This window comes from Mya arenaria, chromosome 11 (assembly GCF_026914265.1).
Source record: "Mya arenaria isolate MELC-2E11 chromosome 11, ASM2691426v1".
Classification (NCBI taxonomy): domain Eukaryota; kingdom Metazoa; phylum Mollusca; class Bivalvia; order Myida; family Myidae; genus Mya; species Mya arenaria.
Genome location: NC_069132.1, coordinates 10340870 through 10366498, shown reverse-complemented (window position 1 = coordinate 10366498; position 25629 = coordinate 10340870). Strand labels below are relative to the sequence as shown.

The 25629-nt window shown below is 34.1% G+C and overlaps 1 long non-coding RNA gene across 1 annotated transcript; it reads right to left on the bottom strand.

Moving 5' to 3' along the window:
• Nucleotides 1-3798: 3798 nt before the first annotated feature.
• LOC128209664 (uncharacterized) lies at nt 3799-21433 on the bottom strand. Its single transcript, XR_008257048.1, has 3 exons — nt 21294-21433; nt 5475-5522; nt 3799-4491 (listed from the first exon to the last, which is right to left on the bottom strand). It is a non-coding gene; the product is annotated as an uncharacterized LOC128209664 (long non-coding RNA).
• Nucleotides 21434-25629: the final 4196 nt, after the last annotated feature.

Genomic DNA, 25629 nt, shown 5'->3' with positions numbered 1-25629 from the left:
GACTCGGATGACTGATATAGGGTCATCATGGACGTCTTTCTTTCATTGATTGTGTTTTATGCCCAAGTCATTTCTAACCAAGAAGATGTAGATTTGAACACTCCAAGGGGAGTAATAATTTATTTTCAACTTTCAATTTTGGCTCATCATCATCATCATCATCATCATCATCATCATCAACGTCATCACCATCGTTTTTGTTGAAATATTAAAACTCTACGCGTCGCCGCATAAACGTGGTCGCCGTGTTGATGCGTTGAAAATCACCGCATACACGAAAAAAACACGTTTATGTGGCGATGCTGCTATGCGGCGTTACAGTGCCTATTGGGTTTCTCCCTGAAGTTTACTTTGCAATATTAAGCTCTGCACCTTCGTATTTGTTCTAGGTATCATCAACCTAACATCATTACTCCAAAATTAATTGATATAAATTATATAAAAATGTGTGTAAAATTGTGTGTTTTATGTCATATCCGTGAATTAACCAAATTCCATGTAAAAATAAATAACTAGGATGCCATTTAACAAAATCAGAGTGTAATAGTTTTTGCTTTGTTTGGTACACATATTTTACACATATAATGCTCAGTACAAAATCACTTACTTATCTCGCTTACTGAATTTGATAGTAATTCATCTGATCTTTAGCTGCTCAAAAGCATGTCCTAAATTCCAATACTAAGTGGATAAAGGGTTGGCGCAGCAAGTGGCCATTTGCCAGATAAAGGAATAGGGCCTCCAGAGCTGAACACACTGGTGCAGGAAGAGACTATCTGTCACAAAGAAGAAAATGGCAACCCGAGCTGAACACTGGAGCCGCGCAAGGCAATCTTCCGCAAAGATGAAAAGGGCCATCTGTGCTGCCCAGCGAGAGGTCATTTGCCATTTAGACGAGCATGGTCACCCGAGCTGAACACTAGCGCATTGAGAGGCCATCTGCCACTAGGATAGCCGCCAGGACTTCGAAAGCCAATAAGGGTAAACTCAAAGACTTTCGAAACGTCATATGAATCTATGGTTATTAAATCTGTGTCAGTGGTTTGGTATCATTGTCATCGTATGTGTTTCGTAACATTCAAATATGCGAATTTTAGTGTTTCAGTTAATTTAGACGATCAATATCATTTGTAAATGTACTGTATAAATAAATTCCTTGAATTCACCACCTTGTATCATAACCGCCATAGTTTTTTTGTTGCTGTTTTTTTAAAATGAAATGAAAATACAATCAAAGTTGTTGGTGATAACATCGAAGCAGAAAACTGTGTTAGATACCTCGGGGCGTTTCTCGACGAAACATTGCATTTCAAAGAAAACGTGAAAAGAAATTACGGCACTGCTATTTTGAATTACATGAAAATAAAGAGCACTATACGGTATTTGACAGTATTTCACGAAAAAAGCAACAGAAATTCTAGTGTTATCCCAAGTCATGTACTACCTTGACTATTGCAACGTCATTCTCTATGGGATAGCCCAGTGTGACATACAAAAAATGCAGCGTATACAAAATATGTGCGCAAAACTCGTTCTAGCTCGCTCTCGACATGATAGTTCCAAACAAACTGCACTTGTTACTTGTGAAGGCTAGAATCACGTTCAAAATTTTAACTTTTATGTACAGCTGCTCATTTGGAAACGCTCCAGGGTACCTTACCGAACTCCTTGAAGAACAACGACCCAAGCACAGTCTACGCTCAACACAGACTTCAGAGGGATGTTATAAAATACCATTCAATAAAAGAAAGACTTTCGCCGATAGAGGTTTCAGTACCGTTGGTCCGAAACTCTGGCAAGAGCTTCCAAGGAACATCAGGAACTTTGTATCTTCAGACAGTTTTAATTAAGAAACACTTGAAAACTCATTACTTCAGGGATTACTATGCTTTGTTCTAAATAAACACAGTATTGGTGGGCAGACTGTTTTTATCCCAATCAATTTCTGTTTGTACAACATTTATGTTAATACTATTTAATCCCTTTATAAATATTTTAAAAAGATATTCTATGAAAATCTTAAAAATGAGCCACACAGTACTCATACAGTGGAACATGATGCTTTGGGGTATGGCTTTCCAAGAGAGAATAGCACTTTACGTTCTCCGGAGGGCTAGTGTGGTTTCAAGTTAATGCTGTTCTTCCATTTTCTTATTTGTGATTTTGCATTTTATGTCTTTGGCGTTTACCCAGTACCATTAAACCGGGTTTATGTTTAAACCTTTTGCTACCGAGCTTGTTTTTGTACATTTTCGCATAAGTATTCAAGTTGAACTATTTTATAGTATCGTAAGCAATATAGTTATGAGATTGTAATTTTGTGTCTTCCTACTTTTCGGTTCGTGGTAGGGAGGGACACCAAGTAGTTTTCTAAATCAATACCTTAGATTTTTTATGTTTTACAGTAGACACACATAAGTTTTAATTTAACAAATTATTTTTATTTCCACACAATTGCATTTTATTTGTCTAATGTCGCATATACTTGTCTGAAGTATATTTCGTATGTTTTATGAAATTGCACCGATGTTGATTTTATATTGCTTTCGATTACTGTGTACAACGCCATTTAGTATATTTATAAAATTAAGCGTTTAATCAAATAAACAAGTTTCAATAAAAAACGCTTCTCATTTTGTCGCATACAAACGAATTATCAGCACAAGCCAATGCTAAAGGGTTTTGACAGTGTTGTAGGTTTTATTGTTATCAATTGATAACTTCAACCAGAAGTAACATAGTGATATCATTTCATGCTGTTTGTACTTCTAAAGGACATTTTTACCAGAATTTGTTTCCATAGGTTGTTGGAAAATCGATCAACTAAGCTAGAATCGTGCTAATGTAATAAGAACAAGTCGATAGTGTAAACAATGACGGCATTAGCGTTTGCGTTTCTCTGTAAAAATTGGGAAATGTAAAGCGCACGAGCGAAGCAGAGACGCCGCAGCTTTTAAAGTCACAGACGTGTAGCAATCCTTACGCAAGAGGATGAGAGGAAATGACCCTGCGATCACTGAAGTTACATAGTGTGAGAAAATGACCCTGCAATAATTTGAGCTGTAACTGCATTTTCATCGAAGTCCATTGTTAAAAAAGATATCAAAATATCAAAGCATTGTCTTGTAAAAACATCGTTAATATTTAATCATGTATTTTCGATGAGTATTTATAAATTCTTTACATTCATTGACTCTACTATCTTTGAATTAAGGTGATGTATACAATCGGTATGGCTTCGCTTCCACCAACACAAATGCTATTATTGTGCACTACTGGTCTTTATCCTGAATAGTGTATGATATTTATGGTGTTACACAAATAATAAACTGCAAACAAGATTACAATCATAAAGGAAATTAGAAGTTTTTTATCGACAGCTTACATTCAGTCGAGTGCAGTTTTGTTTGTTAATTAACCTTTTTGGCTTGGCGTCATGTCTCAGTGTCATGGCGGTCTACCAGATAGCCTCCCACTGTGTCAGATTGTTCACCTCTTCAGCATGTCTCTTTCTTTAAGAAATATCATTTTATGATCCATAAACTTTGCAGAAAACAATAAATTAGAGTTGTTTTTTCAACAAGCCGTCGATTTTCCGGCCCGTATCACAGCCATATATTGCCGATTGTAATCTGATAGTGTCGTAAATATTACACCTAAATTGCAATTGTGGGGAACGTGGCAGGTATCGGCTGAATGCTTCTCTGTAGCAATAGTGTGGTATCTGTTGATTACCGGACAGTTTGTCACGGCATTCGTGTGTTTACTTATGTGAACCAAAACAGAAAATGAACTATGGAGTGTTTAAGTATTTAATTTCTTTTTACAAAGAAATTTACAATCGCTTGTTAGAATGTTCATTCTGATTAAACTTTACTACAGAGATATAGGCAAGTAAGAAATTATATCTTATTGCTTAAAAATGTTAATTGGTATTGTGTTATTTTAGAGATTGTTCTCTGTTTGAATGCTCATACCAAATAACAGTTTCACATTTTTTTAAGTATGAATTTGTGTTTGCAACACACTTAATTTTATTAATCAATTGAATCAAGGGGTTTCGGGGGTAATCATGGTTTTCACGCACAAGTCGCATTCATTACGATTAAAAACTATATGATAACAATACAGCGAGATCTTGCTATTGCTAATTCAAGAATATAACTTCTATAAGAAATACTGCCAGTAAGACTATGTCGGTAACTTGTGTCATTTTCCGAAGCGTCGCATCCATGATCCCTTAATAAACCTGTGCGAGCATTTTGCAGGACCGTCATCTATAAGTGGTAGTTGTGTGTCCTTGCACTCCTGGCAACAGGCCGCCATGTTGTACATGTGACCACCATATGCTTCGTAACAGCCAAGACACCCTAGCAAACACGTGACGTCTGACGATCGGGGGTCACACGCATATTCGAAGAGCGCCTTGCTGGCCGCCATTTGTACAATAACTAGCAGTCCTATAAAACTGTATGATATCAATGTTGTTTTCTGAAAGAGAAATCGGAAAAACTTTTATGAGTAAATTATGATATTCTTTTTTTAGGAAATTTTATATTCAGATGGAATGAATGCACTTTGCATATCGGAATTATGATCTTATACCTCATATAAAACAAATGACATATGCATACAAAATGTCTCGTAATATGTCCCGTACTTAAATGAAAGAAATATTTATAAGTCTCTTACATATAAAGAATTCGCCTTCTTTATTACTTGTATAATGTTGTGTGTCATTTATAGAGACTGGAGGTTGTTTCAATTCGAATCCTATGAGCAGTTTCGTTCATATGAGCAATTTTCCGCAATACATCAGTACTGGTAAAAATATCTTCAAAAATTTGATGAAAGGGTTTGCTTTAATACCGATGAAAGTTGAGACAAATAAGAGTCTGATAAGGTTTCTAGAAACTCGTTCCAACCCCCAGCGAACTCCATGCCGGGCTGAACGCTCCAAAACGTTAACCCAATAATGTTTAGTTTACTCATTGCATCTTGACAGAGTTGCCGTTATGATTATTTATTTGGTCATTAATTTATGTTCCTTTATTTGTTGATGCAATTGCCAAAAACTGACAATCCATTTATTTCTTTATACAAACACCAATTGCATATAGTATGGACATAACAAATACAAAGAAATACCAAAACATAGAATGAGCATATCATATCTTCAAATAAGCGTTTAAGGATATATTTTTATACAATGCTAATAATGTTCTGAGCAACAAAACGGAATTCGTTATTTTTTTTGCTACTGGTCATGTGGTTTCCATTGTATTTTCTCTAATCTAAGCATATACTCGAAATTTAACAGCTTCCGAAGAAAAAAAGAGATGTTCAACATCTTTCAGTGAATTGGGATTTGTTTTTAAAGAATCCGACATATATTTAAAAACTTCCAAATGATTACATATCTAATGAAAATGATTGATTTCCCCACGTTTTTCTATATTTCGTCACGCATTTACCTGCATAGTGTAACTTCCTGGCGCCCGGGGATAACCTTCACTCGCAATCTGCAAGTAGAAAATGCATATGTCACAATACACAACTCGTGAAATGACCATCATTTTCTTCTGTTCATGTCAACTTGTACACATCTTTCATTTTATGTACCGCTAGTCGTCAGCCTTGCATTTGAATGAACTTGTAAAATATGCGAACTCTCTAATCTATACAGATTAATATTCAAGTAAGTGGTACGTTCATAGTTTCTTAGACTGGGACTGATAAGGAGCAGCATAATGCAATATTAATAAAAAATAAAAAATAAAAATGTTTTCCTCTTACGCTTGCGATATTAAAACTAAAGATCCCGAACTAGTTGCTCTCGATTCTCATTTTACTACAACATGCGATGCTACGCTAATAACTTGTTTAAAATGATAAAGAAGTATAAAAAAAATAGTTCTCGTCATTTCTTTGTAAAATAAATCCTGGCAAATTTCCAAGATTCAATGTTTAACATTTATCTTCATTAGTCGAACAAAAATGCAGGTTTGCATTAATTAACGAACGCAAAGCTTTCACAAAGTTGTGTCAGTGACGAGGAAATATGTGTTTATCTTAATTTTGTTTTACTGCGTTACGTTTTCTTAGATAATGTAAATTTAATAACCAATGACCTGTTCATCTCTGGAACACAAAACAAGCAGCATCACCATTATACGTCAAGAAACAGAAGTGGGTTGAATATAAATTGATTCTATCTCCAAAAATATTTACTTTGATGACCCAACTAAACACTAAACTTTCATTAGGAATTGTATCTATCTCTGACCGTTGGTTCAGGATATATAAATGTCCAAAACAATTTGTGTTTTTCCTGATCAGAGTACGAAATTAACATGTGAGGAAGAGCGATGCGGTCCCAAAGGACAATATTGTTCGCGCAAATTTTGCGCAAGATCAAGAACAACATATGCCCTTCCAAAGAGGTTCATTTTACAACTAGTTTATTATGATTTCTCTGATGTCTTTTTACAGACGCTCTTCAGACAAGTAACAAACGATGTTTGGTCACGTAAGTATAGCGTTACTAGGTTTTGTATTAATATTCCGGGCCTATCATAACTTATGAGCTTCATGCGTCGGCTTTCTAGCATACTTAAAAAAGCTATATACTACCAATGTTATATTTAATAATACACTTTCAAGGTGGCGACAAAAGGAATTCTACATTATCAGTTAAGTTTCCTGTGAGACGTCCTTATTTAAATTTGCAATTTGAAATTGTAATACCATTTCTGACACTTGCTATGTTCCCTGGTTTGAAGATATGTTGTCGATGCTCGTTTGGGCATCTAATGTTTAGCATTTATTAGACCGTGCAAGGTTCTCAGATAAATGAAAAAAAACATATATTCATGTTATATTCAAACAAAGGCTGTTAATTCTTGTTAAGCTTGACTAGTCTCAAATGCATTTTTCGCAACTTCTTGCGATCATTAAGCGAGCTATTTGGCCAATCCAGTAGATAATGCATTCATATTCCTCTTTACAAAATATAACCAAAGTATTGACAAACCGTGTGTTTGTTGGTTTGGCGGACAGCTGGTTACAGGTCAAATGGCAGCAATTTGTGTTACGCTGGCCTTTTCGTTTAACCTCATTCCCTGATTTAACCTCATCAGTTTGCTTTTGACGGTGTTGCACTTACATTTGCTTGTAAATTAACAGTTGTAATCGAACCGAGTAATACGTTGTATCTTTTTCCCAATATGGATGGGTATTGAACTGGTAATGTACTTTGGTTTATTTGGAGTAATTATTTAAATGTGTTAGTACATCCTTTCAAACAAACATGTCAAAGAAAAGAAAAGAAAAAAAGCAACGTCTCATAAAAGCTCAAGCCTATTAATGTGTTGCAAATCGTTAACTTAATAACGTGTGTCAACACCGTTTAACCTTTTCGCAGCGTAAATAAAAACCAGGTTCCAGTTCCTCAAAAAATTTAAAGTACGGATTCAATTGAGGTTATTTAATTTATTTTAGTAGTGTGTACTTTTCCAAATGAATGAACTTGCTTTCGTTTATGTTAAAGTGGTTTGCTTCTTTTAACCTTAATTATAAATTGAGAACCAAAACGTTTGAAGGTCATCAATTATACATCAAACAATTGAGCAATCGTACACCTTTTATATTTTAATTTAATATTTTAATTTCTCAGCTCAAAAACAAATGTTCAGTTTCCCAGGCACAGCCGTCTTAATTTTCTTTACTCCGTTCGATTGTTTAAGGCCACAAAAAAAATATTATTTTTCTTTTTTAGCCAAAATAATATGAATTGGGTTGGGTAGTTTCAAATAAATTACATAATACACTATTGAAAAGCGAATGTCAAATATAAGTAGTATTTGTTCAACAGCTTAATATGTGTCATTTTTCACATTCTAGTGCATAAATGGCGTCAGTCTTTTGGTAGACATATATCTTTCTAAGTGAAAAAATCCCACGCTCCCTCCCCAATTTTGTAACGGCGCCAGAGAAAGTCACGATTAGATTATAATGCCTGACAACTATATGTGTTGCACTGAGATTGAATTCCTTCAAAATATTGACCAATGTATATATATCTTCATGATTTATGGGAGAAAATGTGGCTCATATAGTCAAAACATGTAGAATTTCAAATAATTCAAGCTGTTATTGTAGTTTGTTTTTAAATATGCCGTACTACTATTTCGGTAATTCAGCAGGCAGGCATCAGGTGGATCGGTAACCAAACCAAATTATAAATTAAACGGACCTTGAGTGTCACAAACACTCGGCTCAATTATTTTGGTTAATACATACTGACAACCTTCAACATTAGAACAAAATATGATATTAAAGTAAAATGTGTAAGAAATTAATAACGGTTATACTCCTGTTGTCAGTACTGTTGTAATATGCACACTTACCAGAATTTTGAAAGCACAAAACCTTTTTCACAAGGTCGAGGCATTGTGCTTTAATGTTGCCAATTTGTGTGGACAAACACAACGAATTCAGCAGCAAGGCCATACAGTATCGTTCACTTAAAGTGCATAGTAACGAGTTAGGAATATCGGAAACCTGAATACAACAACGGTATATAACGGAGTGTTTCCGGGGTGTGTCATTACTTCTACACCACCAGTGGAATACAAGTATAATACAATTATAACCAAATTTTGACTGGATGAGTTGCGCACTCGTCAACCGATTTTTACAATAACAGAAATACAGAAAATATAAATAAAAGATGATATGATAAAAACCTCAAAATTTGCAACTAGGCCATTTTTCATAGAATGTTTGTTTACAGTGGCCTGACAATCTCACGTATGTTATTCACTTGATTAACATTAAGTACTAGAAATATAAAACGATGCACACTTAGGGACCCAATGAACACGCCCAGGCCGAGTAAATTGAAACAAACGATTTCTTTGGTCAATTAATCTAATTCCGATTCCCGATGAAACGCTTCGAGCAATTTCCGACGACTTAAATTTACAATTTTTGTTATTTCCTTCGACGATTTAAGCTTAATTACACGACACGGCTGTCGACCTCCTTGTCGCGTTTTTACATGACACATCAAGGACAAAGACACAGTTCCTAACGATAGAAGTTCCTATTATATATTATGGATAAAGTTAACTTATTTTGATAGCAACTAACTGGAACTTGAGACAGACTTGAAATGAGGACCACAGTATCATTTCCCACCGGATGTAAATAAAGGAATGCCTGTCTGCAATTAACTAATTTCAGTTTAGGGTTTTGCATCACAAAGTGTTAAAGTCAATGTCACAACAATTGTCACAAAGTATTTAAGTCAATGTCACAATAATTGTCACAAAGTGTTTAATTCAATGTCACAACAATTGTCACAAAGTGTTTAATTCAATGTCACAACAATTGTCACAAAAGTCAATGTCACAATGTCACAACAATTGTCACAAAAGTCAATGTCACAACAATTGTCACAAAGTGTTTAAGTCAATGTCACAACAATTGTCACAAAGTGTTAAAGTGAATGTCACAACAATTGTCACAAAGTGTTTAAGTGAATGTCACAACAATTGTCACAAAGTCACTTTACTTTTATTTTAAAGAGTAAGTTCGAAATTAGCAAAAAGAGCAATTGTTCTAGAAAAGCACTCTCCAAATGTTCACTGAAATTGGAAATAAGCGCATAAAATTATGATATATCGTGATTAGACTTGCTCACAAATTTATGGCTATATTACATCATCTATTATGCCTGCGGCACCATGTATCAGGCTCTGTGCCTTGTATAGGCAGGTGTCGGGAACGAAGCAACTTCGGCCAGCCATTATCAAACATCGCGTTCGGTACGTTATAGTTGATATGAAATCAGCCATTTGTTTCAGATAGTTTTGTACTTGTTTGATTCAAATACGACGAACAGTGTCGTTTAGTTCTAATATACTGATATAACTTGGGATTCCGAAGATTTCTCCTTCAGAATGCATTTAAATTGGCTGTGATGGGTTTTAGATAGGAATTTATCATTAAAAGATATCTGTTTGTCTTTTTTATCTTAAATGTGGTGCATGTTAAATAGTGCATATGAACGAAACGGACTTCTAACGTCTAGTTGACAATTATGTTGCAACTTGTCAATAGCAGTGTGCTAAGAAACATGTAAAAACAGCACAAAACTCCACAAGCAGCACAGTGCACACATACTATATATACTTGTCAATAGCATTGTGCTAAGAAATTTGTAAGAACAGCACAAAACTCCACAAGCAGCACAGTGCACACATACTATATATAAAAAAAAAACTAGGTATGATTACCAAGGATTGTTAGGTACTGCCTTGGAACGGTCAGTAAAGTGTAAATTAACTGGGGGTTTAAACCAGTTAAAGTGCACACACCTCACTCTTATCCCAACAATCCTAAATAAAGATAAAACGCAAAAGGTAAATCTTATCAATGTATGCATTATCGAGTCCAACATGTAAGAGAATCTGCTATTTTGTTCTATTGGTTAAATAAGTAGTGAGAGTTATGACGTTAATACTTAAAAGAGGTTTAGATAGTTTAGTGAATTTAAAAAGGACGAATAATTAATGAGAAATATATTACATCAATGCTTATAATACTTGTGCAATACCTAGGCTTGTAGTAAGATTTCTGTCTGTAGAATGTAGTTTGCACCTACATATCAAATGTGTGGCTAAACCCACTTTGCTGAATATACTCACTAAGAGATTCTGACAAATGCACGTGGCAATGTCAGGTAGTGTAGGTTTTCTGAGTACATTTCCTGTATCGTTTTATATGATACACTTCCTCCCAATAGGCAAAATGAAAACAAATTATGTAATAGTTAAGTAAGGGAGTGCATGTTTCTAAATACATTTCATGTAGGTTTCGAAACACTTACTTCTATACCTAAGAATAATTGAAAGGAATCATTTGTGCAAACCGTCTGCAAAAGGTAAATTGCAGGTTTCCTCTCGTACTTAGGCGAGAAGACAATAAATACATAGTGTATACTTAGTATATCATTGTATTCTTATATCATGCATGTCGAAGGAGAAAAGAAAACTTAGAATTGTGTCTCTTATTTACATTAAGTTTTTATGCAATTCTAAATTAAGAAATAGTTCCTTACCTAGTAAAAGGTCAATTAATCGATAGTTCGATTATACGATCAACTTTTTTAGCAATTTCCGCCGATTTGACTTTGCTTTACAATTATTGTCAGTTTTCTTGCAAGATTTTAGATTGATTAAAATACTCTTCTGTCGACCTTTACGGCAAATCAACTTTTCTACATGCCGTAGCAAAGAAACCAGTCATTCAGATTTAAGCTTCTGCATGTGCAATATCCTTTAGCCTAACTTAAGGTTAGTTAGGGAAATTAAGGATTTGTAGGGTTGAGAAATGTCACCAACCGTGCATTAGTATTCATAGTAAAGATATTTACACTTTATTAGATTATTCTTTAAATTTGGCTTCAATGGTTTTATTTTTGGCTCCGTAAGATGTAGATATTTTTAAGGCTAGCGTCTAGATTTCAAAATCCATGTGAATTTGATCTAAAATAAAAACCAAAATATAAAGATCAAAGAAACAATGAACAATTCCACGTGCAAGTCAGTGTTCACTCTTTACATATACGTTCTTTCTTTTGAAAGGTTGTTTTGACAGTTTGCCATAATTACAATAAATGAGTTGAAATAAATGTGTGTCCTTTAACATGTATCCATGTATGCATGTGCATATATGTTATCCTGCATGGAAGTGTCAAAACATTTTGTTTTTTGACAGATCCTTAAATTACAACATCTATCTTCTGTGTTTTCCAAGTGCATGAATGCTCTTGATGCCAGTATGACAGAACAGTCAATGTATTATTCTTAACATATGTGATTTAAACTAAAATAATACATATTATCAAATACAACCAGTTTTTCACATCGAATATTAAGAGGCTGTTAACTGCATTTAAAGTATGCTTTCAGAAACTGTTTAAGAATCAGTAACGCAATCGTACATTAAAGTGATCACAACATAGAGTCGATCGGTGGAGCCTTGGGTAACGGATACTCCAAACATTGCGCTACATATGATATTATTAAGGAATGAATTGCGGGGTTGATGTCATTATCGGGGTATGAACGCAATTGGGCTGGTCTAAGTGTGTGGAGTCCGAAGGACTCCACCCGTACTTTGACCAGCCCAATTGCGTTCATATCCCCGATAATGACATCAAGCCCGCAATTCATTCCTTATGTTTACACCAATAGTTCATTATTTTATTCAAGAAATGTTAAAAAAAAATACTTCGTTTCTATTCGGATTACCTTTCAGTAATCCTTTCTTACCCATTCTGTAAATAGGACGACCCGACTGTTACCGGAAACATTTTTTTTTCAAATGACGTCACAATAACGCGGGAAAAGATCAACCACTTGAAATCTCTTTTAAACGTAAAATTAAAACACTTTTGGCAACAAAACGTTTAAAATATAATAAGTTAGCACTTTCTAAAATGTTGATTTACATATTACGGGACCTGATGACACAATACAAACAATAACAAGATCAAAATTTTTTATGTATATTGTAATGCGATGAATTGCGATCCGAACATATCCGAAGATGTTGCGTTCATCGATTGATGAACGCAATTGCCTAAAGGCAGTTCATTTAAGGAATGGAAGTTGAGGTGTAAATATATGATTATGAGAGCTTGTGTAGCGAATCACACCACTTCGGCAAACCACACTCTTGTTTCCCAAGTACCCGTTAGAAACCCTTAGAATACCGCTTACGATAAAGGGGAGTTACAGTCTCCAAATATGATTACTGCAAGGGCTTAACCGTCCAATAAACTGTGATTGAGAAGTGTTTATGTCTCGGACCACTGGAGTGGGAAACATTAATGTCTAAGGCAATTTTTGTATTTCCTGATCAGAGAACGAAATGAATATGTGAGAAACAACGAAGCGGTCCCAAAGGGCAGTATTGCTTGCGCAAAGTATGCAGGAGAGCATCTAAAACATACGTCTGCCGATAAAGTGTATTCTACAACCGGGCTTATTTACTACGTTTGAAGTTGTTTGAACTGAAAGATGTTCAGGCAAATGAAAACAAAACAAACGATACTCACGAGAACTGATAAGCCGTACTTTGGGGAAATCATGCGTTTATTTAATCATTTGTGTAAGCCATGAGACTGATACAAATTGTTTTTTACAAAAGTGCCTTATTTAAAACCAATTGCACAGTGTCATCGAAACAAAATAGTTAAGTTTCTTGTGGGTCATATTTCTATTGTGCATAAGCTCTACATGAATAGAAAAAATACATCAATCAATAATTAAATACTATTTACAATCAATCGCATTTTAGGGTTTGGTCTATTTTTTGATAACTGTTTTGAAGATATCATTAAAACACATTTAAATGGAACCACGGGACTGTGAGGTATAATTGAACAGTGACGAAACAACACTGTACTCTAAATTAGACTGCAGGACAATATATTGACAGCAAACCAGACAGTATTTATGCTTTATGCGTTCATTTATCGAAAACCTATGCCCAAGGTATCTTGTTATAAAAGCGTTGCCCTGTAAAGGCAGGTGACGAAAGGCAACTAATCGAGTAACTCCGGCGTTTGTTGACCCCATCTTCCTCAAATTTAAACGTGACATCGATTATACTTTAGTTAAATTGTGGTTGTCCGGTTAGCGCAGTGGTTAGCGCTCTCGCTTATCAACCCTGATTCGATTCCCGGCCTGGGCGCATGTAAGTTTGGTTTGTGGTCAACAAGCCGGACAAGTGGGTCTGCTCTGGGTACTCCGCTTTCACCCACAACACAAGACCACGCTCTCGCGTAAAATCGTGCCAACGATAGTGATTAATATAATGTTGTAATAACTTGTTTCACAATCGTTGTAAAATTAATAAGCTTAAACTAATGTGTGCTATAGTTGTGGTATTTAATCCCAAAACGGCAATGTTATGAAGCAGTAATGTGTTCCTCGTGAAGTAAGGAAAGAATGACATATGGCGATAAATGCACGACAATGTTTGCAAAACAACGCGAAGATCTTATTGTTTGTCAACGACTATTACCGTCTCTGCTTAATTGCATCAGGAGTAGTGAAAATGTCAATAGTGTGGTATACATGAAAGCTTTGTTGTTGGTATATCCTTATTAAATTGTTGAAAGAGAAGATTATAACAACACTTTTAAAAACACAATTTTAATACTTATGTGTAATTCTTAACGATATTTTGGTTACCTTTTACACTAAAAATCAAAGTCAATGGTATATGGAACTCCCAACATGAATTGTCACTGTTTGGTGGGAACCGAGAACCTTAGATGGCGTCCTAGATAGCTTTCAGTAAAAGAATTTTTGTCAATTTCATTAAATAATTAAAATAAATACTTTAATATCCTGAAAAAAAAATATTATAAGACACCTATTCCCTTAAATAAGCCACCTTCTTACTGTTTTACTGAAAGTCACCATACTAACTGTAAATGAGGTGTAGTTGCAATAGTACAACTACAAAGGATATTTAAGCAAAAAAAGGTTAACTATGAACTTGGTGAAAATTACTTCCAATATCTAGTCTATATGTTTTTGTGCTTTATCTCAAAATATAATTGACTAAATGAAAATATAAATTAATCGTTCGATTGTCAAAAGACAAGAAAGCAGTAAAGGCCACAGTTATTTTAAATACATGTAGATCAGAAATCAAAACCTCTATGGAAAAAATAAACGTCATGTGCAATACATTTAACAACATGCCATGCATTGTAACGAAATAAGATTTAACATAAGAAGAATCAGCGATTTAGTCTCATTTATTTCTACAGAGTTTATTACCTGCAAACGCAAAACATCAACCTCACTTTTTTCACATTTGGTATTAATTTATGTGGCAACAAAATCCAAGCCATGGAAAATAGCATAACATAACAACGAAACTATACACGAGGGTTTTACAATGAATAAACTGAATCATTGGAGTACAACGATTTACATTCATATCGACAGAACACAAAAATAATGAAACTCTTTAAGTGTTATAGATGTAACTCCATGATAGATTTGATTACATATTCAACTCACTTGTAGTTTAGTTCAATGGCGCCGATAACATATGACCATCCGACAATTAATTGAACAACCATTGACTGTATATACTTTTATAGTTCTCGTACAAACTTTGGATATTTTTGGGAGTACATAGCAGCATATATACGAGACATTTCTTGTAGGAACCTTTTAGATACAGCAAAGAAATGTATATAAAGGTACGACGACCGACATATATGTATAACATGTGGGTAACTATATTGCATACTTTACTTGGCAGAGGTAGAAACAGTACTACAATGGAAACTATAGGACAACGAACCGCAAACATACCAATATATTATTATTTGGCAGATAAGCCAATTTCTGAAATACACCTAACGATAGACGCATACTGTCCAAATGCGGATAGTCATAAACACAAAAAAACAGTTATTAACAACAAGTTATACCGCATGGTCAATGAAAACACAAGTTAAAAGCATTTAACCATTTAATAAAAAATGGATTCATCATAATATTTAAGGCAATAACAGTAATAGCAAACATAAATAAGTTCCAAGTACACAACGAATACATGTACCACCACCAGCCGCAGCGACATATATGGGCAACCACCACCACCAGCCACAGCGACATATATGGGCAACCACCACCACCAGCCGCAGCGACATATATGGGCAACCACCACCACCAGCCGCAGCGACATATATGGGCAACCACCACCACCAGCCGCAGCGACATATACGGGCAACCACCACCACCAGCCGCAGCGACATATATGGGCAACCGCCACCACCAGCCGCAGCGACATATATGGGCAACCACCACCACCAGCCGCAGCGACATATACGGGCAACCACCACCACCAGCCGCAGCGACATATACGGGCAACCACCACCACCAGCCGCAGCGACATATATGGGCAATCGCCACCACTAGCCGCAGCAATATATATGGGCAACCATAAACTTTAAATCATTAAATCATTGTAGAAATACATCTTAAATTTTTTTTATTGATTATCTGTTCGTTAAATGGAACTTTCGAGCTTCGGGAATATCAAAGTACGTGTATATCTATGTATGAGTCCTCGATTCATTTCCGCTTATAAATATTCAGCCATATTCGTATGATATATTTTGCTTCAACGCATTTCATTGTTGTTGAATTGAGGACTCTTCTCCTATAAGGAAGTTGATAATACAGATGAACATTTCGCGATTAATAAAAACGTTGGTTTATAGCGGAAGTAATTTCCCCTATGGAAAACGACAACATTGGCAGCAAAGAACGGCGGCCAGCTGTCTTCAATAATCACAAGGGGTTCTATTAACGTATAGTTGTGTTTGTTTTTTAACACTATGCAACCTTCGTTATGTATTTCTCTTCAATTTTTTTTCATTACAATGTTTCAAAACTTGTTTGTGTTCAACGAAATTCGTTTTCGGCTTTGGCGAGTTCATTTGTTTATATTTAAGAAAGAAAATATAAATAACAGGGTTAAACTAGGTCTCTGAAACTATCTTTATTGACCAACTAACTTATTAATGTTGAACACCATCCGTAAAAAATGGTGATTTATTTCTACAATTTACACAAAACTTTCACAAATAATGACAAATTCCACCACAAGTAAGGATATCTATTTACATCCTAGTTGGAGCAAAAGATAATTTCGCTGACTACAGACCTAAAGGAACATAGCCGACGAGTGGTCTATCCTCTATTTATCTTAATATATATAGAGATAGCTGATTGCATTTCTATCCGTCTAATCTAGAAAAAAATGACATATTTTACATTTGATTTTAACGAAAATGTAACCTATAAGGAAGTATTATAGAGGAGTGCCACTCGGGCTGTCCTGGATCTCTGGGCTTAATATCCAACTAAAAAAACGTTGAATACCTTTATTAGAATTCTCCATCGTTCACGAAATTCGCCAGGGGCATTAGTTTATAATTAGTATATAAATACATAAATGACTAGTCAAAAGCCAAGGTTGGAAGCAAGCACATAGTTTTGAAGGAAACGTGGGCATTTATTTAAAATACCATATGATGATGTTATAGATAGCATTGAGTGAAATAGTAAACAGTATATGTATGTTTATAAATCCAGTTTCTGTTCAATGTGGGAATCTTTGGGCAATTTCCGCCGATTAAATTTCACGCGCTGTAATTTAACATCGATTCCAATTCCATCATTCAAGATTGATTAAATGTTCGCGTCTATTGACTTTGGTGTCATATCAAAGTTTTTCCATGTCATCACTAAAACATACCATGGAGGGAATCGTCAATCATGCTGAATAAAGATCCTTAATTAAACGTCTCTTTTCATGTCTTTGCTCATTTATTGTAGTGAGGGAAACTTTCCCTCATTTACTGAATGGAAGTGAGTATCACTCGTAGTTCAAGAAAGCCAGAATTACAACATGCCTTTCTGTTTTAACAAGTTTTGGGTATTTGAAAGTTAAATGAGAATGTTAATTAACGTTCAAATTAACTTGTGATACAATACATGAGTAACATAAATAAGTAATGTTCACAACAAAATATAGTTTTATTGTAGTAGATTATGCAGGCAATAAAATCCTATTGAGAGAGATTGAGCATACTCAAAACATGCCCCCAGTCACATGCACTAATATTCCCAGAAGATTATAAGATAGAAATGTGTTGCAAAGATAAGTTGGAGCTATTTCTTAATATATTCATATCGGAGCTCATTTATTTTAGTTCTATTAAATGTTTCAGGAAAAATCAAAACTTGCCTCGAATGACGTGGAACACTTATTCGCAATGTACAGGTAAGATTATGTATTTAACTGACGTTGATTGAAGTACTTTAGTTGTTTTTTCTTTGGCATCATGGTTTGTGCAATGGTTCAATCATACATAAATATTCTATATAAATACATTGTTTCAATCTTAATGTTTAATGAGTCGAGCTATGCGATATGATTGGCAAATTCAATGGTCAAACATAGTTTTTGCACAAATTGCCAAAGAAATGTGTTGATAATACTATTTAAGTTATTGTTTGAGATTTCAACACTTTTGTGTGTTTTTTTTATATTATTGAGTCTTATGCTTAAAGATTGACCAACCTAACTTTTAAAAATATTATTATTTGAATAGAAAAAGTATTCTATTATTCGATCACAGATAATTTTAGCAAATGTAAATTGATGGCTTTAATGTCACCTTAACACTGTTCAATCTCAGTATATAGAGAACTTCATGATAACTTTTCAGTTTATATGAGTTGTTTTTGTTTTATACTTTACGTGCTGCAAGTTGATGTTGGGTGTAATTTTGTTTTGATGTTAAATGTTTTTCGTATTGATAATTTTTCATAAATATTGGAACAAACAGGACCTTGAGTACTCTCAAATAGGTTATGTTTAAACGTTTTGCTACTGAGCTTGTTTCTGTAGCTTTTTGCATTGTTCCCAAGTGGGTGGTGGCTATTTATTGAGAATGATATTTTAATGAACGTATGAGGCCATTACAAATACGTAGCCACTGAACAAAGAACAGTTCATAAAGTTAATTCCTATGCATATCACAGAAGATCTTTACTTTTAATATCAGGTACTTTAATGTAGTTGATGTAGTAACATTTTAAAATAGGTTATAAAGATCTAGACGGCACAAGTCAAAGACGTCGAATTACTGTGTTTCCATTTGTGCAAAAATCATTACCCAATGTTGAAAATATTATATTCAATTTCTTATTTAAATACGAGTTGACAACATAAAAATGTCTGAACAAGAAATCCATTGCGCTATACATATGTCGACGTCATCCCTTACAATCGCTCATCTAGTTAATAAAGGTTAATTCCCAGAAAGTGGTTTTTCGGGTTTGTTCATTATTTTTACCTCCTACCAATAATGCATAAGTGCATACGGTCACAAAGTTTGGTAGCGTTTCATAACCAAAACATTTAAATACAAACCCATTTTATCCCTTTACTCCGTCTTAACATATCATTGTTAAACCAATTAAAAACATCAATGCATATATCCTATTTCATAAAGTGTATTTAAAAGAATACTGCACCTTTAAATATACTCTCAACAAATCTTAATAGATGATCTTAAAACTTTTTTAAATTATCAAGATTGTCTTCTTATTTTTGAATAGCCCTCGTTTATATATCGTCCGCGTTTATTGTATTGTCATTTGTGTGTCTTGTTGAGTGTTTGTGAATGACTTCCTAGTACCCCTTTTCTCTGGCTGAATAGTGGTAACTATAGCTGGTCGTTAAATGCCTTTCAAAAGGCATTACTGATATTGGTGCAATTGATTGTTTTTGTTCTGTGCCCCTTGAGGACGGTTTGTTTGCTCATTTTAGTGTTTAAACCATTCATTATAGGTCTGTGGTTAGAAGCTGGCATTTTGCTGCCGTTTCCGATACATGAGTGGTTATCAGAATTGACTATCCATTTACTTCGGCAAACTATTGCTCCAATTATACTCCTCGACCAATTGACGATTTTGCAACGCACCGTTTTTCTGGATCGAATTTATACCTTTAATGTTCAATATGGTTCATTTTGAGTCGACTCGTGCATCCAGTAAATTTTGCGTTTCAAAATGAACAAGGTATACAAAGTTAAAAACGACAAATACACGTTGACCCAGATTTGGTAATTAATTGTTGACTATTTTATATTTTTGATAAACAAGAATATGCTGTCTATATTAAAGTAAGTATATCAGTTTGGCTGGAAAGTTTCCGAAATGAGCCTAAAATGACTGAATACAATGAGTTCACAATACTACTGTTCCGGTGCTGTAGTAGGTACTCTGGTTATAATTATTACGAAATTAATCAATGGTATTTTTTTGTCTTATGATTCCTTACTAAAACAGTATCATCATAATTTAGATATAGCACGGTTTTATCCTATATTCCACCAAGATAAGATAAGAAAGTATGCATGTGTTCAGTGCAAAAAGTATATTATTCTTTGTCTTACTCGGGCGGCACAATTGTTTCCAATAAGTTAAATATGGTGTTTCAGTATTAAGGGCCAACTTAGGGGAAAACAATGGAAGTCAGATAAATCTTATTTGAACAGAGTTTTGAATTCCTAATTTCATTCGGAAAGAAGTATACAATTTGTATACAATTTTGAAACGAAAATTTAATGCCCAAACCATAATTTTATGAGAAAATAAGTCAAAAAAGTAGAGACTCAAAAACACGACTGACCCGAAATCCCGGTTCCCAATGATGGAAGGAATACTACTTTCAATTGTAAAGATATGGTGAACATAATTATTTTGGTCACAAATAGGCCGTATCAAATATAAAATAAATGTTCGCCTTACCATCTTGCAAAAGAAAATCAAGAATGCTTGTGGACTATGATGGAGATTTTTCATTTATAGTAACATAAGCTACAATTATGAAATGCGAAAAAAAAGTATATGACAAGATCTTACAGGTAAAAAGTTAGAAATAATATATCTCAATGAAACTATATTAACATAATGGTGAATTTTCTTAATACGAAAACTGGCCTCTTGAAATGCAAAGAAATGCCAGGAATGTGATGTTATTTCTTTGTCCCATAAAATTTCCTGTTGACAGTCTTCTGAGTATAACATTGCAAGGGAAATGGAGCATGTATTAAGCGTAAAAACATTTTCACATGTCATGCCATTTTAGAATAAAACATTTTATGAAAGCGATAGTTTTTTTCACAATGTTATTCTTTAACTCATGATTAGACTTGGAAACTTGCAGATGTAAAGCCCTCATTACAAATAATATTGCCCCCTTTATAGTGTTAATATGTAGGTATGGCGCACGCTCATTATTTAACACAATCATGGACTGACCGTATATTTGTATTATATTAATGTTAAGGAAGTTCATTTGAAACATTTAAAACTATCATACCATGTAGCTTTTTATCTTTTTGTCTAATACGGTTATAATTGAAATTATTACAATTAGCTGAACTAATAAGGAAAAAGGGGCATATCATTTATAAGACAGAAATTTAATATTGTATTACATAATTTAAGTTCATAGAATATTAATATCAAAATAAAAAATACATATTTATGTGAGATCATGTTTAAAATAACGAATAATTATACACTTTATATTGAAAAGGATATCACTGAGAGACAATCTAATTTAACCAAGAATATTAGTAGAATTACAAACAATGGTGTACTTACATATCTGTTCCTAGTCGATGTCACTATAGTCTCAGAGACGCAAGCAAAAGGTCCAGTCGTTTATAAAGTAAATTTGCCGATATTTTTGTTCCCAGTTCTTCTCCTGCTCAGAAACATTACTCGACGTCAGATGCTCGTCACCATTGTAATTGCCATGATAAAAGTGATATCCGAAGAAACAGATTACTTTGACTGGGTCAAGAATATCGTCAGTATTGAAGGCGGGTACTACTTTATATCATACGCGTTCCCAAATGAGGGAATGGTCCGATTGGTCAAAATAGTTTTCTTTCTCTTCTGGTGCGCTTTCCGAAGATGAATTATTCTGTCAAACAATCATTGTTATGCTACAACTTTACGAATCGTTGTTTTGATTCAGTAAATTGTTGATTAACGAGAATCTTTTATTCGTTTGACGTGAACATATATCGAGGCGGTGTGCTGCTATGCCAAAAAATGTGGGAGTAAAAACAAATGAAAAGGCTTTTCTTGGCGCCACAAGGCAAGGAAATAATTCGTTGTTGAATGAGAGTTGTCAGTTTTTTGTGCTACACCAAATAAATTGTCTGAGATTTTAACGGAAGGAAGAAGCTATCCTGATATGATTAATATTGCGAAATCCCTGTACGCATCAACCGAGTTGGAAAATACAAGAAACAAATATCTTTTTGCCAGATTTCTGCTGTAGTGTGTGTTTGGTACACGCCTGTCTATCTCGGTGCAGAACCTCAGGGTGTTGAATTCTCAGCTTTCTCTCGTCATTCGTCAAGGGCGTTTTCAAGTTGATACAGTACGGCATGTTCACCTTTGGCTGTTTGTTTACCTCGGGTGTGGTCCTCGTTGTTGAAATCCGTTAGGTTTGTCGATTGACGAACTGTTGCTTGTCGTTATCGTGTACAATGAATTTCTTTCAATGTGAATCTTATTTTACGGGGATATTACCTTCTCCGCTAGTTTTAACTCAATTTGAGAACTGAACTCAAATAGTACGATACGTTGACATCAGAAATCTGCAAACACAAGAATTGAAAACATAAAACTATCAGAAACATGCACACAGTTTTTACATGAGGCAAACATTCTAACCTACTCGGCACTGGCATATTTAAAGCGGTTTCTTAGTTTATAACAACTCATGGATACCCTGATACTTACTTTTTTAGACTGAAAAAAGTTCTGATTTTATGTAAAATATACGTTATTTTTATCATTGTGTTTACTTTGAGAGTTTTGAGACTAGAAAATGGACAATGTATGTACGTAATACTTATGAATGCTTCTATTCGAGCGCTGCACAATAATATACCATTAAAGCACTTAAACGTTAAATATTTGTTGGGCATTGTCCTTGTGCCTTTTATCAGGGTCATCAGAAATTATTTACCGGGCTTGTCCCTGTTGTTTTCATTGTATCATTAATGTGCATCCATTTTCCAGAGATTACCCAGTTTAATACAATTACTTATTTTTTCAACTTCGCTGATGATTAAAAAGTAAAAATGAAAGTTGAATTGGCATTTATTGCAAATTGTTCAACCCTTTCAGGAGACAATATTCGAATGTCGGAAACACAGCATTGGTATTACCACTTTTGTTATCACGCGAGTTTTCTGACTTAAACGTCATTACTGGACATGTGTACGGATGTGACCGACTGGAACACGTGTTTAATTACGTTGATTGCCGGAAAAGGGACCGCTGCGTTTAATAGAATGGTTGTGAGTTTGATGCAGTCACTTAAATGTTGCAGCTTACCAGGATATGAATTGTTGTTTTGTTCTATGTGTCGTCATTAAATCTTAACTTTTATCTCAAGTAAATTTTAAGTACGATAACAAAACTATATATATATATATATATATATATATATATATATATATATATATATATATATATATATATATATATATATATATATATATATATATATATATATATATATATATACTTATATTTAAGTCAAAGTGTGAACACCAATAAGGCGATATAAACAGTTGTTCGCTTTGGCCTACCCGACTCAGCATATTTGTCCTGCCGACTGTTTTTGTACGTGTGTTTGCTAAATTATTCATGAAGTAAATATCGTATCTGGAACAATTCTTGCTATGAGAATACAGGTATTAAGAAAATATCCGATACCGGAAGTGACCATAAAAAGTTACTGATACCAGATACACGCTTCTTCAAGTATTATCATATTTTCCACTTGAATGAATCGTTTGAGCTACAGCATTTTTATACCTAGAAAATGCCCCAACCATCTATAAAAGGAGGTGAACGGTGAGATTGGTCTGGGGGGTTTCCCAGTTGAGAGGTTAATATAGTATAATGCAAAATTCAGGGGAAGAAGTTTAACATAGGATTTACTATTTGTTATGTTAAAGATTAAAGTTATAAATAAATAAAATTGCTCGTCTAGAATTTGCATATACTGATAGTGTTGATTTTTTACATCTGGAAAAGTATTATTAATTTGCTATATTTAGCTTTTCCCTTAATTATCTTACCTTTTTATTGACAAATGATTGCCTCTTAACAAATTTATGAATACATTTGCTACATTTTGTGCATGTTGTGACGTCAATGTATATGTTGTGACGTCAATTTATATGTTGTGAAGTCAATGAATATGTTGTGACGTCAATGTATATGGTGTGACGTCAATGTTTTTTGTGATGATGTCAATAGTTATGTAGTTATTGCAATGTATACGTGATGATGTCAATGTAAATGTTGCGAAGTCAATGTATGTGTGGTGTGGTCAAGTCAAGTCAAGTCAATATTTGTTTATTGTCGGATTCTATATATAATATTTGAAACATAAGCTATGTATAGCTTTTTACCGACTTGATCATTTAACAAATAACAACAGGATTTATCTAAAAGAAAAAAATGCATGTGTAATTAGGCATTAACATCTTATATTAAGAATATTAAACATATATGTATCTAAGAGAACACGATGTGAAAGGCATATTGAACTTAGATCGTAACAAAGTTTCAAATGGCAAGTTATAGATTGTAATATAATAATCACAGATAAGACAATTTCATGCGGTTAAGAACTAGTTAGATATTCAAATTGCATATATTATATGTTAAGACAAAAACTTAGCACATTTATAGGTATGACATACAAAGACAGGTATACAAAGGTAAGACTAAGCTGCCGTCGCTAATCATAACTAAAACATAATTTAGAAAAAAAGACATAAAAAACTGAAATTCGAAAAATGCACTAGATGCGCTATCAGAAAATGGTATAAAAATCATATTATCACCTCGATCAGATCGTAGATGAACTGATAAGCAACAGCTTCTTAGAGGACATAAAACATTACGCATGGTAAGAACAATGCATTAATTACATACATAAAAATACCACTTTCAAATTATATAGAAGTTATGAGGAAATCATACATGCATCTAAGAAAGCTGAAAACTGCAAAGACAAAGCAGATGTCAAATTGCAGACTGGTGACAATGTATAAGTGGTGATGTCAATGTATATGTGGTGATGTCTAATGTCTATGTATATGTGGCGATGTCTATGTATAAGTGGTGATGTCAATGTATATGTGGTGATGTCTAATGTCTATGTATATGTGGCGATGTCTATGTATAAGTGGTGATGTCTATGTATATGTGGTGATGTCTAATGTCTATGTATATGTGGCGATGTCTATGTATATGTGGTGATGTCTAATGTCTATGTATATGTGGTGATGTCTATGTATATGTGGTGATGTCTAATGTCTATGTATATGTGGTGATGTCTATGTATATGTGGTGATGTCAATGTATATGTGGTGATGTCAATGTTTATGTTGTGATGTCTATGTATATGTGATGATGTCAATGTATATGTGGCAATGTCAGTGTATATGTGGCAATGTCAATGTATATGTGGCAATGCTAATCAATGTATATGTGGCAATGTCAATGTATATGTGGCAATGTCAATGTATATGTGGCAATGCTAATCAATGTATATATGGTGATGTCAATGTATATGTGGTGATGTCAATGTTTATATGACAATGTCAATGTTTTGTGACAATGTCGATGTATATGTTGCAATGTCAATGTATATGTTGCGATGTCAATGTATATGTTGTGATGTCAATGTATATGTGGCAATGTCAATGCATATGTGGCAATACTAATCTATATGTGGCAATGTCAGTGTATATGTGGCAATGTCAATGTATATGTGGCAATACTAATCTATATTTGGCAATGTCAGTGTATATGTGGTAATGTCAATGTATATGTGGCAATGTCAATGTATATGTGGCAATGCCAGTGTATATGTTGTTTTGCCCATGTATATGTG